We start from the raw sequence: 17,734 nt of genomic DNA, 5'->3' as shown, positions 1-17,734 counted from the left end.
TCGTGCTGATAGTCGCTCATGCACAGTACAGTCTCTGTCTCCAGCGGTAATAAACAGAGCATCAAATACGCTTTCCAATAAAAAAAAAATTACGTTTGGGAGCTTTTTAGCCTGGATTCTGCAACTAAAAAGACTATTTGCAAAGATTACAAACCAGACCTTGCAAATCATGACAGTACTTTGGGGATGCACCAACATTTAAAGATAGTCGCACAAAATGGAGTCTGACTTGCATTGGTAAGATTCAAGTATTTCACACCAATACGGTTTTAATGATGTTCGTTGTACTTTTTATTAATGTATATTCTGCTATAAAAGAGAGCTTGAGCATTATTCCAGACTGTGCCTGACAAACATTTTTGAAATTGAATGCATGCAGTCATATAAAGAAAATGAAAGAAGCTAAACATGACGGCCAATCTCAATCGGAGTGGAGCCCTATGCAAGAAATCCCCTCATGGGGTCTCAATGATTCTAAGAAAGGTGAGGAATCAACCTAGAACTACACGACAGTTAGTCAATTACCTGAGAAGAGCTGGGACCACCGTTTCCAAGGTTACTGTAGGTAATACACTAAGACGTCAGGGTATGAAATCATGCATGGCACGAAAGGTTCCCCTGCTTTAACCAGCACATGTCAAGGCCTGTCTTGTTTGCATGTGACCATTTGGACGATAGAGAGGAGTCATGGGAGAAAGTTTTGTGGTCAGATGAGACCAAAATAGAACTTTTTGGTCGTAATTCCACTAAGCGTGTTTGGAGGAAGAAGACTGAAGAGTACGATCCGAAGAGCACCAACCCAACTGTGAAGCATGGGGGGTATTTTTTCTGCACATGGGACAGAACGAGTGCACTGCATTAAAGAGAGGATGACTGGGGCCAGGTATTGTGGTAATTTGGTCAGAGCATTGAAGATGGGTCGTGGCTGGGTCTTCCAACACGACAACGACCCAAGCACACAGCCAGGAAAACCAAGGAGTGGCTCCATAAGAAGCATATTAAGGTTCTAGCATGTCCCAGCCAGTCTCCGGACCTGAACCCAATCTAAAATCTTTGGAGGGAGCTCAAACTCTCAGAAACCTGACTGATCTAGAGAAAATCTGTGTGGAGGAGTGGGACAAGATCCCTCCTGCAGTGTGTGAAAACCTGGTGAAAGACTACAGGATATGTTTGACCTCTGTAATAGCAAATATTAATATTCATTTTCTCAGGTGTTCAAATACTTATTTGCACCTGCATCACACAAATAAATCGTTAACAAATCATGCATTGTGATTTCTGGATTTTTCTTTTTGGTTTATCTCTCTCACTGTGGACATGCACCTAAGATGAAAACTTCAGACCCCTCCATGATTTCTAAGTGAGAGAAATAGTAAAATAGCAAGGTGTTCAAATACTTATTTTCGTCACTGTATATAAATATATACATCCATTATGTACACCGCTTATCCTCACTAGGGTCGTAGGGGTGCTGGATCCCATCCCAGCTATTTTCAGGCAGTGAGCAGGGGACACCATGAACTATTTGCCAGCCAGTAGCAGGGCACACAGGGACAGACAACTCACTCACTCATTTACACCTAGGGACAATTTGGAGCTACGAATTAACCTGATATACAAGTTTTTGTAATGTGGGAGGGAACTGGGGTGCCCAGTGGAAACCCAAACAAGCATGGGGACAACACGCAAGCTCTGCACAGGCTGGTAGCTGGATTTTAACCCATTACCCCAGAACGGCGATAAAAATAACACTTTAGTAAGTGATAAATGAGCACTCATGGTTCGAATATAAATACTTTACTAATGTAAATCAAACACTTTTTGCTGTTTCATACAGTACTGTAGGTATTGTGACCCAATTGTTGCTCATACCTCCACTTAATTCATGAAAAAAAAAATTGTGGTGTTCCAAGGGATTAATGCCTGAAAGACCTATGAAAAAAGTTGAAAACACCACTGGATGGTAAATGCAGACCGCTTGGTTCTATCAACGTGTTCCAACTGCAAACTCCCTGAGGAGAAATCCTGCTTTTCTGAAGGTGAACCAGACTTTAGCTTTGCCTCACCGTGTCACAACCAGCAGGCCTTATACATACACGAGTGGAGGACTTTGTCCGATGCAGGTGGCCTTAGTTCGCCCACAAAAGTGCGCTCTGTGATCCAGAATTAATGACTTGCAACGCAAAAAACAAACACTGTACTACATATTTATGTCAAAATGAGCACTTTATCTTAAAACCCGCTCAAGCTTCTCCCAAACACTGTTATGATTTGATGGTAGTAATGATGAAACCATGTCGGGGAGGCAAGACCTACAAGCAGAGGCGCTTAAAACAAGGACAGTACTTTTTTTTTAAAACAGAACCAAAGTACCAAATAAACAAGTGGGCACAAAACAACGTACAAAATGCCCAAACAAAAACAAAAACCTGGAACAGGAAAATGCAAGTAGCAACATGACAAAGAAACCTGGGGTCAGGGTAAAAATGACAAAAAGAGAATGACAGGAGCAAACTCTGAACAAAAATGTCCTTATAACGGGTTCAGGATGATTGAGCAAAGGAATGAGATAATTGGAAACACCCGTGCCCAGTTCAAAACGCCATTTGGGGCCCTCTGGTGGTGGGAGGTATGTCAGACACCAACAAAAAACAGTGAAGAAAATACAATATGTAACAGTTGTATTTCTTTAAGAATGAGGATAGAAAAGTACTAATAGGTAGCCCGGAATATGTGTCTTGACTTATCATGGCTTGAAGAAAAACTCATGTTAAATGGCAGTCTCTATATACGAGAAAGCAACGGTTTGATAACAGAAATTTGACTTAACCATGTGGACATTCCCATTCAAGGACTCGATGTTGGCAATGTGAAAGAAGTATTATCGAACGTTTTCATATATCCAAACAAGAATATTACAACTTGAGAGTCTGTGAGACATTACATTAGTTTACGTTAAATGATGATCAACTTTTCACGTAATTTCTGAGAATATCATATCATGTTTTATGCTATTATTATTAAATTAAAGTTAAAACCATTGCGCCTTTGTAAGGCAATAGCATATGTCACACTTAAACTGTCCCTAAAATTAAAAAGCCACAACTCGAGGTACGAGTGACCTAACTTGTGTGATATACACTACACTGAAAATACAGAAGCTCCCCTTCTTACAAACATTCATCCATCCATCCATCCATCCATTATCTGCACCGCTTATCCTCAGTAGGGTCGCGGGGGTGCTGGGGCCCATGCCAGCCATCCACGGGCAGTGGGCAGGGGACACTCTGAACTGGTTGCCATCCAGCCGCACTTACGCAAAACAGTAGATATGATCGATTTTTTTGGGATGTTGAAAAATATTCGGACATTGCTGTAAGTTAGATTTTGTATTGTGTGCACCTTTTTATGAGTACAGGACAGTACTGTAGTACTTCTTTCGCCGTGTGGCACTGTAAGAGGTAACCCAGAATCCACACCAAGGAAGAAATCCGGCTTCTACTTCCTGGTTCGCGTGTAATCCTAACAACGTGTACTGTATCGCTAGCGCCCTAAAGAACGTTTTTCTTATTTAATATCTCACGCATCCATTCAATATGGTTGGTGTAAAGTGTAAGGGAGAGGTGAGCCGTTTCTTTTGAAATTGGAATAAGAAATCTTGATGCGTTCGAGAAAATGGTCGGAACGCTTTTTTTCGGCCACGTTTTACCACGGTGGAGGACCTCTTGAAGCTCATCTTCCAAAAGTAAGTTAAACTCAACTTTATTTATCTTTATACAGCATATTATTGTATTAAGGGCAGCATGGCGGCGCAGTGGTTAGCGCGTGTGCGGCACAGTTCTGAGGTCATGGGAACCTCCTGCGTGGGTTCAAATCCAGCTACCGGCCTTACTGTGCGGAGTTTGTATGTTCTCCCTGTGCTTGCGTGGGTTTCCTCCGGGCACTCCGGTTTCCTCCCACATTCCAAAGATACGTTAGGTTAATTGGCCGGTCGAAATTGTCCCTAGGTGTGACTGAGCGAGTGAGTTGTCTGTCCCCGTGTGCCCTGCGATTGGCTGGCAACCAGTTCAGGGTGTCCCCTGCCCACTGCCCGGAGATGGCTGGGATGGGCTCCAGCCCCCCCGTGACCCTAATAAGGATAAGCACAGCTAATGAGATGAGAGAGATGAGAATATTCTATTAAATGTTTAATTTTTAGTACATAACAATACAATACAAGCCTTAAACATACTTATATAAACCATTAACATTCAAAATGTAGCACTGAAGCAACTTACGAACAAATTCAGACTACGAACGATCCTTCAGAACTTAACTCATTCGTAGGTCGGGCAACGTCTGTATATGAAATCTCACAGAAGTTTTCCATTAACAGGTAAACATTTTCATGGATAAAAATAATAAAAGCAGACAGACTTTTAAATCATTAAATCAGTTTGTATGTTTTTTTTAGTCACTTGTCTGTGTGAATTTCCCAAATTAAATAAACTGTTGTGAAAATGAATTGTTGATAAATAGAGATAACATTTAAGTCAATGAAAAAAACATTGAGGAAAAATAACTCAAAAGTCGGTTTTTAATCAAATCTTCTATTTCCGGCAGTGGCTCAGGAGGTAGAGCGCACGTCTTGGAATCATGAGATTGCAGTTCGAATCCCAGCTCCTCCATGTTATATGTCGAAGTGGGTAAGACACTGAACCATTAATACCCCCAATAAGCAGGTTAGCGCCTTACATGGCTGCACGGCCGCTATTGGGAAATGTGAAGCACACGGTAAAGCGCTTTGGGAAGGCTTAACTTGAAAAGCGCTATCAGCAGATCATTTCATTTCATTTCAAAAATACCTCCCGCTGATCAACACTCTTTATACCATTATTTTGTCGGGCAGCGTCTTTACATTAAAAAACTAGGGTTGTCATGTATACGCGGCAGAATGACTTGAGTTTAATAAAACAGGTTCAAATATACTGCACATTTTACTGTTATTTTACTTGTTGGGGACACAACCATATGTGTGCATATAAACCAATACCCTGAATTTAGTATTTGATTTTATAGTTGTTAATACGTCTTACATGTATAAGCAGGGTTGGGTAGAGTTACTTTAACTGGATTACTTTCAATTACTTTTGGATTAGTCCAATACCAAATATGCTAATAAAAGACAAAAGAAACTAAATATGAATAAAATTATGACTCACAACACGTGGTAAGCTTTCTCTCCTGGTTTTGATCTCTTCGATCTCCGGCAAAACTAACATAAAATGTTAGATGACAGAAACAAAATGAAAATAAATCCAAACAGCTTGCCAACATCATTTTTGCCGTTCCATGTATTCCGTTACTCCCCAAGCCTGCACAAAATTTAGTTATTTTATTTATATTTAGTTCCTGTCCAACCCTGGTAACCATGGTAAGTCAATATTTGGGGATCATATATCAGTCTGAACGAAACGTTCGATTGAACGTCCCTGGTTTTTTAATTGCTTGCAGGCAAATGTACCGTGCTGTTCAAATGGGAAAAAAACGATTGCAGTTTTTCAGTGTACCGTACGTATATCACACAATTGGGGTCACTTGTACCTCGAGGTGTGGCTTTTTTAATTATAGGGACATTTCAGTTGGCGGCATGAGATTAGATCCTGTATTCCCAATCATGGGCGTAAGCAACTCCCAAATTTAACCCATGCACCCCCAAAAATTATAATAATTTAAAACTTTCTTTTCCATTATAGAGGACATGATAGGCTTGAATATAATGATAAAAATATTATTTCAAAGTAAAACAAAACCAAAATTTGAACAACTGCCTTGAAAGGGTTCAGTCCTTTTGATTCGTACTATCACTCTGGCCCCCCTTCCCGCTCTTCATGCATGGACTTGCTCCCTCATATCTTTCCGATTTAATTTTCCCCCTATGTTCCGGAACCTTCGCTCTGAAAATACTGGTCTACTGGTGATCCCAAGAGCCAAGAAGAGATCCGCAAGTTCGAGAACGTTTTCTATTTCGGGCCCCGGTGCTGTGGAATGCTCTGCCCTCTGAGATTTGACCTGCAACCTCAATCAAACTGTAAATCTAGGCTTAAAACTTCTATTCTATAGCTTATGAATGACCTATCTTTACGTAGTGTTTGTAAATGCTACATTTATTGCAACCGGTTCACCCTTTTATTTTATTTCGATTTTATATAGACTTTAATTTTTTTATATTCATTTTTAATTTTATTGTTTGTTAATGCAACATCCATTGCAGCCTGGCCATCCTGGAAGCGGTATTACCTCATGTGCGGTCCCTCCCCAAGGTTTTTTCATAATCCTCATTTTGAGGTTTTTGAGTTTTTCCTTGCCTTCGTGAAGGTTTTAGATCAGGGGATAGCGTAATAATGGTCTCTAGTTTGCAAAAGTCTGCAGTCTGTGCAGCCATTTGAGACTCCTTGTGATTAAGGGTTATACAAAGAAACATGACTTGACACGACTTGACTCCTTGGCTTAGCTTGTGTCACTTGCGGCCCTAGTGGCGGAGTCTGTGGAGACTCCGACGTATTGCAGTGAGAAAATCTTACACCGTAGTCATGTTGAACCACTTTGTTACCACCCAATACCGTGACTTTGTTCTCATCAACACATTCTAGTCCTCATTTTAGCTCTATTAAATCGAATGGAACCATGATCACCCTAGCTTTATTGCTGTGTATATCCTCCCAGCACCAGCATGGACATTACCAGTTTTTTTTGCTGTAAAAAAGCACTATGTTGAGGTGAAATGCTATAAAGTAACTATTCCATTGAATCCGTTTTAACTAGGTCAATCACAGTTTGGTTTGGTCGCGTCAATCAGAAAGAATTGTCAAAGATGGAATCAGTGGTGAGGACGGCAGAGGAAATAATAGGTACCGGCCTTCCGTCCCTGCATAGTATCTACATCGAACGTACGAGAAAACGGACACTAAAAATTATGGACGATCCCAGTCACCCTGCTCACAGGTACTTTGATTACCTGCCGTCAGGTCGCCGTCTTCGCTCCATTAGGAGCAAGACTACACGTCTTAGAGCACAGGTGTCAAACAGGCGGCCCGCAGGCCAGATCAGGCCCGCTAAGAGATTGAATCCGGCCCGTGAGACAACACTCAGAGAAGCGCAAGAGAAAAACAAGCTGCAGGTTGAAATATGTCAACTTGATGTTGCCAAAGCCAGGTGCCCCTCACAAAGACATTGTACTTGTATTTATTTCTCTCTCTCTCTCTCTTTCTTTTCCACCCCTTTTCTCTGACTCTGTCTCTGTCTCTTTCACTCTCTGTGTCTCTCTTTTTCTCTTCCTTTGTTGCTTTTTGTCTCTTTCGCTCTCTGTGTCTTTAAACCTCTTTTGCTCTAATTTCCTTTTTTCCTGTTCTCTCTTTTCTCTTTCTCTTTTCATACCCTTCGCGCTTTCTTTTCTCTTTTCTCTCCTTCTGTCTTCCTATTTCTCTATGGATTTCTTTCTTCCTCTCCCTTTCTTTTCCCCCTCTGTCACGACTTTTTATCTTTTGTTTCTCACGCTCTCTCCCTCTCTCTCTTTCTTTATGCTGCCCTCTCTCCTTTTCCCTCCCTCTTTCTCTTATTTCTTTAGCTCTCTTTTTCTTTCTCTTTCATCTACTAAAGTATAAAGTATCAATCTATCTATCTAGCTATCTACTAATCCGGCCCCCGACAGAATGTTTGTTCTATCTTGTGGCCCCCGAGTTAAAATGAGTCTGACACCCCTGTCTTAAAGAGAGTTTTTACCCTTCCGCTATTCGCATGTTCAACGAGAAATGATTAGGTTATTATATATAGTATTATTATGCCAACGACGTTCCTCCGACCTATTCTACTCTAGTCTTGTTATTTACATATTCTCTCTTTTGAAACTATTCTATTTAATTACCTTGTGTTATTCACTACAATATCTTTTTTACTCTATTCTTTTTACTCTTTTACATCTATTATATTATCATTATTGAGAGTGCGTGTCAAATGATTTCTTGTTTATATTATGTTTATGGTTTATACTGACAGAATAAATAAATACAATACAATACAATGTAAAGTAACTCTAAAAAAACACACAAAACCTTCTCCGAATATATTTGTATATGGTTGTCAGCGCTGCCCAGTGGTTTGATGTGGAATGAGATGTTCAGAAATGAGAAGTGACACAGTGTTGAATAGTCCTAAATCTCTTAAGTGAAATCTAGAAAACAAACTGAAATCCCTCCTGTTCCCAACCATGTTAAATCTCGGATAAAAATACACGAAAAATGCCATCCTAATCCGTATGAACTTTCATCATGGATGTCACCGCTACAGGTGAGTTTGGAGGACATAGCAACAGGGAAAACGTCCTTTAGGACATGTCACCGTGTCCTAAACATATACAGTATAGGTTCCTTTAGAGAAAAACAAACACCCTTCTAATGTCATACGGTCGTTTCCTGTTCAAAAATGACAACGGGGGACAGCGATTCGTCGACAGGCTTACCCGAGAAGTGAAAGTGGCGTCCAACTCTGGAATCTTTCCACACGAGATGGATGGAACCTCTCAGTCGCGTGTTGTGCCTCCCAGCCTCCGACCCCCGTTCGCTGCCGTCCGTCCCCCTTGCGTGAATGCCTCCCCCCAGACTCTCTTTGCTCGCTAATCTCCCCCGAGGTGGGCTTTTTTTTCTTTTTTTGTGCGTGTTTCGGTCCGCCTATCGCACGGACCGCGGCGACTCCAATCAAAAATGATTGTAGGGAATGTTGATGGAGACAAGTGATGTGTCGTTCACGGACGAAAGGAATCTATGAGCAGACTCTCTTCGAAACGCTCTCTAGCTCTTTCTTTCTTTCTTTCTTTCTTTCTTTCTTTCTTTCTTTCTTTCTTTCTTTCTTTCTTTCTTTCTTTCTTTCTTTCTTTCTTTCTTTCTTTCTTTTTCTTTTCCTTTTTTTCTTTCTTAGGTGCCTTGCATGGCTGCATGGCCGCTATAGGTGTGTGAATGTGTGTGTGAATGTGTAAGTGTGAAGCACATTGTAAAGCGCTTTGGGGGGTCTTCATTGACTTGAAAAGCGCTATATAGATGCAGACCATTTCATTTTTTTCTTTCTTTCAAGTTTAGTCCCTCCCTCGTTCTCCCTTTCTAGTTTTCTCTCTCTCTTTCTAGCCTTATCTATTTCCCTCTATTTTCCGTTTTTCTTACATTCTCTCTATTTCCTTCTGTATATTTTTCTGTTTCTCTGTTTTTCTCTCTCTAATTTTCTCCATCTGTCTTTCTCTTCTTACCTGACTCTCTTTTTCTTTCACTCTTTTCCCATCTATCTTTCTCTGTTCTTTTATCTTTCATTCTCTCTCATTCTCTCTCACTCTCTCCCTCTCTTTCTTTCTCTCTCTCTCTCTCTCCATCTGTCTAACTTTCTCTTTTTTATCTATCTTGCTACCCTTTTCCTTTGTCTCTCATCCTCTCTTATTTTTATCCCTCTCTCTATTTTAATATCTTTCACTCTCTTTCGTTCCTCTTTTTCTCTTTCCCTTTCATTCTTTCCTCATCCTTCTCTTTCCCTCTTTATTCCAGTCTCTCTTTTTCTCTTTCTCTTAACTCTCTCTCTTCCTCTCTTTTGCTCTCGCTCGCTCTCTTTAACTCTCTCTATCTCCCCCTATCTATTTCTCTCTCTATATCATTATTTTTGTCGTTTTTAATCCTCCCATCTCTTGTTTCCTCTCTTTTGTTCTATGTTTTACACTTTAGCTCCCTTTTTCTCCTTTTCTCTCCTCTTTTTTTCTCTTATTTTCTCCCTACCTTTGTTGCTCTGTCCTTCTCGCTCCTTTTTTTTCTGTCTTTTGAAGGCACTCCTGACTGGTGGATATGAGGGGCGTCATACCTGTGTTGCCAGCCTATTTTCACGGATTTGACCGTTCAAATCGGGTAAAAGTTCACTACACTGAAACAATAGAGGCTATTATAGTATAGTATCATGATATGTTTTCAAAATGAAGTATTTTGGTGCATACTACTTCATGATTCATGACCACATGTTATTAAAACCAAATGATCTAGAGAAGCGTTGGGTAGCTGAAAAAGTCGGATCTTTTTAAAAGAATCAGTCTGAAAGAGCCGGTTCTCTAACAATAGCCGGATTTCGCATTAGTAGAATGTTGATGGAGACTCGGCCCCCATCCACTAACATTCCCCCCCCCCCCCCCCCCCCAGTTTAAAATCGTTACGCGATTGACAAAGAGTCTCATTCATGTTATGAGGACGGAAAAGATCAGATAAGATGAATTATTCGCGCAATTTGACAACAGTAATCATAAAACGCGTTCAGAAATTCATCGCAGTGGATTTACCGCCTGTTAACACGCGCATGCGTATTGGAGCGGCAGTGTGCGAGCGCAGGGACGTCACACTTATGAATTTTTGTTTCTATATATATATATATTTGGTGTTTTACCACCCCCCGTAGACGTTCCCTTTAACAATGTCCAAAAATACAACTCACGTGGACCTGTCGGACCAACCTGTCCAATTGCGATGCATTTACGTCACTTGATACGCAATCAAGAACGTACACGGCGGATGGAGACATGTGCACAATAAATCCTATGCGTGGGTGTGTGCGCTCCATTTCTAGGTCATCTGGGCACATTGCTCCAAGGGACGACATTTTTTCCTCCTTCTTTTCTATCAGCTCACAAGGAAAATATGCACCTTACGCATATAGTCTACCCCGATGTCGTAAACGCACGAGTGTATCCATCCATCCATTACCTGCACCGCTTATCCTCAGTAGGGTCGAGGGGGAGCTGGAGCCGCACAAATGTATGTTTTGCTTTAATGCAATTTAATTCCTGGTTAAAATACTTTGAAAAGTGCCTGTTACATTCCTCCCAAGCCATCCATTATCTGCACCGCTTCTCCTCAGTAGGGTCTCGGGGGTGCTGGAGCCCATCCCAGCTATCTTCAAGCAGTTGGCAGGGGATGCCCTGAACTGGTTGCCAGTCAGTTGCAGGGCACACAGAGACAGACAACTCACTCGCTTACAACTTGGGACAATTTGGACCGGCCAATTAACCTGACATGCATGTTTTTGGAATGTGGTAGGAAACCCCATGCAAGCACGGGGAGAACATGCAAACTCTGCACAGGAAATCTTTGAACCCATAACCTCAGAACTGTGCCGCAGACGCGCAAACCACTTATCTACCGCGCAACCCAGCTCTCAATCCTGACTAAATTGGTTAAAATTGAAAATTGGTTAAAAATAAAATAAAAAGTGAAAGAAAAAAAGAAAGCAATTAAGGAGAAAAAAGACAAAAACAAAACAAAAAAATTGTATCTTTTAAGTTTTTCATCTTTCTTCATTTTTCCTGACTATTAATTTTTGTCTTTTTTTATTTCCTTTTTTATTCCTTTTTATCTTTATTTTTTAATTTAATTTTTCTTGTCATTTTTACTTTAATATTCATCTTCTTTTCAAAAGCAATAAGGGGTGTTTTGGTCACTTTGAGTCTCCTTACTTTGTCTTCTTTCGTTGTGCTTTTAGCACTCATTTTCAGTGGCAGGGCAGAATACTGTGTCATCTTGTGAGAAAATAAGACACACTGTCCCTTTAACTTTCTTATAAGGCAGGAGATTTCAAACTCACGCTTCCTGGGGACCCCTGTTCTCAAAAAAATCATAATACAATAATCAGATTTCATTTCTCTTTGAAGATTTTATGAAATAGGTGTACACGTAATGACTGTAGAACATTGTTTTTCAACCACTGTGCCTTTAGACTGTGTCTAGTGTGCCTCTGGAAAAATCCTAACTTTATTTACAAAAAAAAGTATGCCATTGTTCAGTATCTGCTTTCTTCTGATGATCAGGTGAGTAACTGTAACACTCATCTACATCAATAGGTGGCAGCAGATAATTATCATATACTAATGGTCTGCTCATGTTGTAGTATAGTATATTTATGAATTCACATTTGTTGAAGTTAGCACTGTAAATTATAATGAATCCTCCATCAGTTTTTTTCACCACTTATTCTCCGTAGGGGTGTTGGAGCCCATTCCAGTCGTTTTTGGCCAGTGGCCACGAACTGAATGCCAGGGCAGACAGAGACAGAAAACGTACTTGCTCATTCACACCTAGCGACAATTTGGACCTGAAAGGTGGGAGGAAACCGGAACACCCAGAGGAAACCCACGCAAGCACAGGGAGAACATGCAAATTCCCCGCAAACTTCGGTAGCGGGATTTTAACCAGGGAACTGAGAACTGTGGGGCAGATTCTAACCACTCAGCTGCCATGCTGCCCCATTATAGATCAAACAAAGTAAAATCTTGCACAAAAGACCTACATGAGGGCAAGGAAAAACTCAAAAACCGCAACATAAGGAAAATGAAGAAACCTTGAGAAGGGACCGCACATGATGTATTCCCCCTTCCAGGATGACCGGGCTGCGATGGATGTAATGAAATTAATTTAAATTAATGAAATTGATAAAACTAAAATTAATTTATTGTTGTGAGGGTCAAACAGAGTTCCCGAATGTTTGATCTTACATTACACAGTCCAGCGTTCCTCCGAATCGCTCAGTCCACAATTAGTAGATTTGGGAGTCCACAATTGAAGGGATTTGGGAGTACAGTCAATAAACATGCCCGATTAAAGTCGCCGTCGACGATAAAGCTCCGTTGGGGCAGTGCAAGCTGACGTTCAGCAGCGGGCAGGAGATATAGCGCTATGCTAACGTTAGCACCTGGCGAAACTGTTAGCGGTGGAAAGCATACAGCAAACACAAAGACCACAGTTAACTCTCCCGGTACATAGCTAGAAACTCCATATCGAGTGAGCATTGTGTATCAATGGTTCCGCTACTATTGTAGCGCGTAGTCTCCAACCCCTGTTTTTACCGGAGTCTTCGTCTCGTTCGAGCCGGTGATGTAATGCGGCGTCGGGAAAGCCAAGACTCCGTGATGGCAAAAAAAAGTCCTCCAATTCCGGACGTTGTTGGTGGCGATCCGCAGCTCAATTCATGTTTTTTAAATGAAAGTGGAATAAGAAAGCTAGATGCGGTTGAGAAAACGGTCCGAACGCTTTTTTTCGGCCAATTTTTACCACGAAGGGGGACCTCTTGAAGCGCATCTTCCAAAAGTAAGTTAAACTCAACTTAATTTATCTTTATAGAGAATATTTTTTCATGAAATGTTTAGTTTTTTGTACAAAACATTACAGGTTACGTGTACAAGCCTTAAACATACTTTTATAAACATTAAACATACAAAATATAGCACCGAAGCAACTTACGAAAAAATTCAACTTACGAACGATTGTCCGGAACGTGTTCGTAAGTAGGGCAGCGTCTGTATAGGTCATTCATAAGCCATAGAATATAAGTTTGTTTCAAACAGTTACACTGAGAATGCAGATCGGATCTCAGAGGGCAGACCAATTCCACAGCATCGGGACTCGGATTGAGAACGCTCTAAAACCTGTGGATTTCTTCTTGGCTCTTGGGATCACTGGTGGACCAGCATTCTCAGCACAACAGGAACATAGGGGGGAAATTAGATCTCCGTTTTACGGGATGATGATAGTCTGTGGTTTACAGTAGTTTGTAGTCTGAGTCTTTATTTCATGTTTTACCTGGAGTGCCATGTCTAATCTTACTGCATACAATGTTTCACTATGTTGATATCAATGACAATAAAGACAATTCAAGTTTGTTCTGTCCAGTGTTGGGACTCACACTATTATAAATAACACTGTTACGTAATGGTGTTTTTTTTTTTCAGTAACAGGGCCACCTAACTTATTACAGTTAGGGCGGCAGTAGCTCAGGAGGTAGAGCGCTCGTCTTGGGATCAAGGGATCTCAGTTCGAATCCCGACTCGTCCGTGTTACATGTCGAAGTGTCCTTGGGTAAGACACTAAACCCCTAATACCCCCAATAAGCAGGTTAGCGCCTTACATGGCAGCAAGACCGCCATTGGGAAATGTGGAGCACCTTGTAAAGCGCTTTGGGAAGTCATTGAATTGAAAAGCGCTATATAAATGCAGATCATTTCATTTTCATTTACAGTGGCTTGCGAAACTATTTGCCCCCCTTGAACTTTGTGACATTTTGCCACATTTCAGACTTCAAACATCAAGATATTAAACTGTAATTTCTTGTTAAGCATCAACATTGGGTGGGACAAAATTGCGAAGTGGAACACACTTTATTGGATATTTTAAACTTTTTTAACAAATAAAAGAAACAAAAAAGTGGGTGTGCAAAATTATTCAGCCCCTTTACTTTCAGTGCAGCAAACTCTGACAAGAAGTACAGTGAGGATCTCTGAATGATTCAATGTTGATCTCAATGACTAACGATGATAAATGAAATTCACCTGTGTGTAATCATGTCTCTGTATAAATGCACCTCAGTCTCAGTCTCAGGGGTCTCTTTAAAGCGCAGAGAGCATCATGAAGAACGAGGAACACACCAGGTAGGTCCGAGATACTGTTGTGGAGAAGTTTAAAGCTGGATTTGGATACAAAAATATTTCCCAAGCTTTCAACATCCCAATGAGCAATAAATTGTAATGGAAGGAGTATCAGACCACTGCAAATCTACCAAGATCGGGCTGTCCCCCTAAGCTTTCAGCTCATACACGGAGAAAACTGATCAGGGATGCAACCAAGAGGGACCATGATCACTCTGGATGAACTGCAGAGGTCTACAGCTGAGGTGAGAGAATCTGTCCATAGGACAACAATCAGTCGTATACTGCACAAATCTGGCCTTTATGGAAGAGTGGCAAGAAGAAGCCATTTCTTAAAGATATCCATAAAAATGTTGTTTAAATTTGCCACAAGCCACCTGGGAGACACACCAAACATGTGGAAGAAGGTGCTCTGGTCAGATGAGATAAAAATCGAACATTTGGCAACAATGCAAGATGTTATGTTTGTCGTAAAAGCAGCACAGCTCACCGCCCTGAACACACCATCCCCACAGTCAAACATAAAGAATCGAGACTGATTTTATTTTGTTGTAGGTGGCAAAGAAGCACACATGACCACCAAAGCAGCAAGACTTTGTGTTGGAAACAATGAATCTTTGTATGGACGTTCTGGGAGGTCGGTCAACTTTTCTGCATAGATCATAAGTGGATTATAGAACTTCAAAGAGAAGGTTTAAAAAGTTTGGCATCTTACTTTTTTTTTCATAATTCTGTCATCAGGCTCAGTTGAGGTCACCAGTCCTTTACATTCATTTTGTGCCTGAGGTGAGCCACTTGTCGCTATTTTACCGGAGCAACAAGTAAGAACCACACGGCGATAATGTACCATATTTCCCAGACTATCAATCTCTCCAAAATATGTATAATTAAAGGTGGCGTCCGTAACTTTGAAATATTCTACTTACTGGCGCCATCTTCTGGCTGAAATCATCATTGCAGCCTCTGTCAAGCTGCCCTTCCGCCGCTTACACGAGTATCTCTTCTAGACGTGCTCGAATAAACACTTATTCTTTCATTTTTGCGAGGTTTGGGTTGGTATTTGTACTCCTTTTCCTAATTTCACAATTTTTATCCTAGGATAAATGAAAAGAACGAGCACGAGCGTGAAATCACTCTCCACTATCTAGCTCCCCCTGCTTCCTTTTGTCCAGCCTAATGCGCCGAGTGGCCGGAACACCGTTGATAAAAGTAAGATAAAAGCAGATAGGCGCAGTGAACACATACCAGTATATTTAAAGACTCTTGAACTCAGTTTGGCATTGTTAACTTGAACATTTTTGGACACCTTGAACTCCGCACGGCACATTTAAGAAGAAAAATGCATGAATAAGTCGCACTAGAGCAGGGGTGCCAAACAGGCGGCCCGCGGGCTGGATCAGGCCCGCTTAGGGATTGAATTTGGCCCGCGAGACAATGCTGGAGGAAGCTCAAGAGAAAAAACAGCGGCAGGTTGAAATGTGTCCACTTGATGTGGCCAAAGCCACAATGACGCTACTTTTATTTCTTTCTTTCTCTCTCTATTTTCTTTCCTTTTGTGTCATTCTTTCACGTTCTGTGTCTCTCTTTTTCTCTTCTTTCTTCCTCTTTGTCCCTTTCTCTGTCTTTTACCTACTTTTGCTCTCTCTTTCTTTTTCCTTTTCTCTCTTTCTCTCTCTCGCTTGCTTTACCCTTCTCTCTTTCTGCCCTTCTACCTTTCTCTTCTCTTTTCTCTCCCTCTCTCTTCCACTCTTTCTATTTATCATTGGATTTCTTTCTTTCTGTCTTTCTTTCCCCCCTCTCACTATTATTATTTTTATCTCTTTTGTTTCTCACAACCTCTCTCTCTTTCTCTTTCATTCTCTCTCTTTTGATCTCGTTCTCTTTTCTCTCTCTTCTCTCTCTTGCTCCCTTTACTTCTCTTCTTTTTTCTCTCTCCCTCCTTCTCCCTTTCTCTCTTTTTTTGTCCCACCCTCTCTTTTTCTCTCTCTCTCTCATTCTCTTTTTTCTTTCTCTCTAATCTACTAGTCTGGCTCCCGAGAATATTTGTTCTATTGTGTGGCCCCCGAGTTAAAATGAGTTTGACACCCCTGGACTAGAGTATAAGTTCCATTTTTGGAATTTCTTTGCTAAAATCCAACATCAAAAACATACATGTCATTCTCCAGTCGGCTATTTGGCCATATTCAGCCCAACCCCAACGTTGCAGCTGAAATGAGTTCTCTCCCCTTCCGAATTTTAACTTGGTTAGCCCATCATTCTTCTGTCGCGGCAAAATTAACAAAGAGCAGCGCAAATGATAAGAGTCAGGTACAATGGTTGTCTGAAAGGTGCTAGGTGGAGCTGAAAAAAACAGGAAAAGAAAAAGTGTTATCAATCATTTCACTCATCTTGCCCTTTATGTCTGCAGTCTATGTGTCCCCAGTTGTGTGTTGTTCTACATGTTTGCAGAATTTAGCAGTTAACTGCCTTTACAGGTAGCTCCTCTCACTCAAATAAGCTTGTAGTCATGGTAATTCCGTCTCTTTTTCAAGAATCAGCTCTTTCAGCTGGACTTGCAAAGCCTCCGCAGATTGTTTTGTTGCTTTTATCAATTTATTAAAAACTATCATGTAACATTAGGCAATAAATTATTTTTTGGGGAGAAACCAAACTTAAAAAAACAACACATAAACGACAACAATGAAAAAAAGGCACAACTGGAGAGAAAAATGATACTGCGTACGGTAACTGTGTTGCCTTTGAGAAACATAAAGAGTGGTATTGAGTGCAGTCTTTGTCACAAGCCAGAAACGGAGACAGGACCCAATAGCATTCGTTTTACTCAGTTTTATTGAGAAAGAGAGCAGTGCTTGCTTCAACGATCCGATGATCGTCGGACACGGGTAGATGATGGCAGGAACGCGGAAGTGGCACTTCGGTGTCGAGCGAGGGTAGTCGTAGGCAGCGGGAAAACAGGTCGATGGCCGGGATGGAGGAGCAAGGGCAGTAACGAGTCCAGAAAAGAGGTCGGCAACAGGTATCAGGCAGGAAACAGGGCAAAACTGGTCGATGGCCGGGACGGAGGAGCAAGCCAGAAACGGGTCCAGAAACAGGTCGGCAACAGGTATCAGGCAGGAGAAAACAGGGCAGGAGAATGTCGGATAGTACAGAGCTTGCCTAGCTGAAAGCATAGGTTCGCAGACGGTTTGACAGCTTCCTCTTGGAAGACGGGGGTTTAAAAAGAGTCAGGGTACCAATCAGCAACTAGGTCTGTTGGCGCCAACGGGG

At 41.2% G+C, this 17,734-nt stretch overlaps 1 protein-coding gene across 2 annotated transcripts in view; it reads right to left on the bottom strand.

Moving 5' to 3' along the window:
• The window catches only part of LOC148364308 (sodium-coupled neutral amino acid transporter 3-like), a 71,406-nt gene extending 62,686 nt beyond the window's left edge, over positions 1–8,720 (bottom strand). For both annotated transcript variants that reach the window (XM_088338376.1, XM_088338377.1), the window contains exon 1: positions 8,498–8,720. The gene's annotated coding sequence lies outside the window, so the exon portion shown is untranslated. The remainder of the gene's footprint in view (positions 1–8,497) is intronic.
• Between the last annotated feature and the right edge of the window lie 9,014 nt (positions 8,721–17,734).

The sequence above is a fragment of the Urocampus carinirostris genome, chromosome 6 (assembly GCF_059441175.1).
Source record: "Urocampus carinirostris isolate Australia breed hairy pipefish chromosome 6, RoL_Ucar_1.0, whole genome shotgun sequence".
Taxonomy (NCBI): Eukaryota; Metazoa; Chordata; class Actinopteri; order Syngnathiformes; family Syngnathidae; genus Urocampus; species Urocampus carinirostris.
This window is presented reverse-complemented; position numbering and strand designations above follow the sequence as displayed.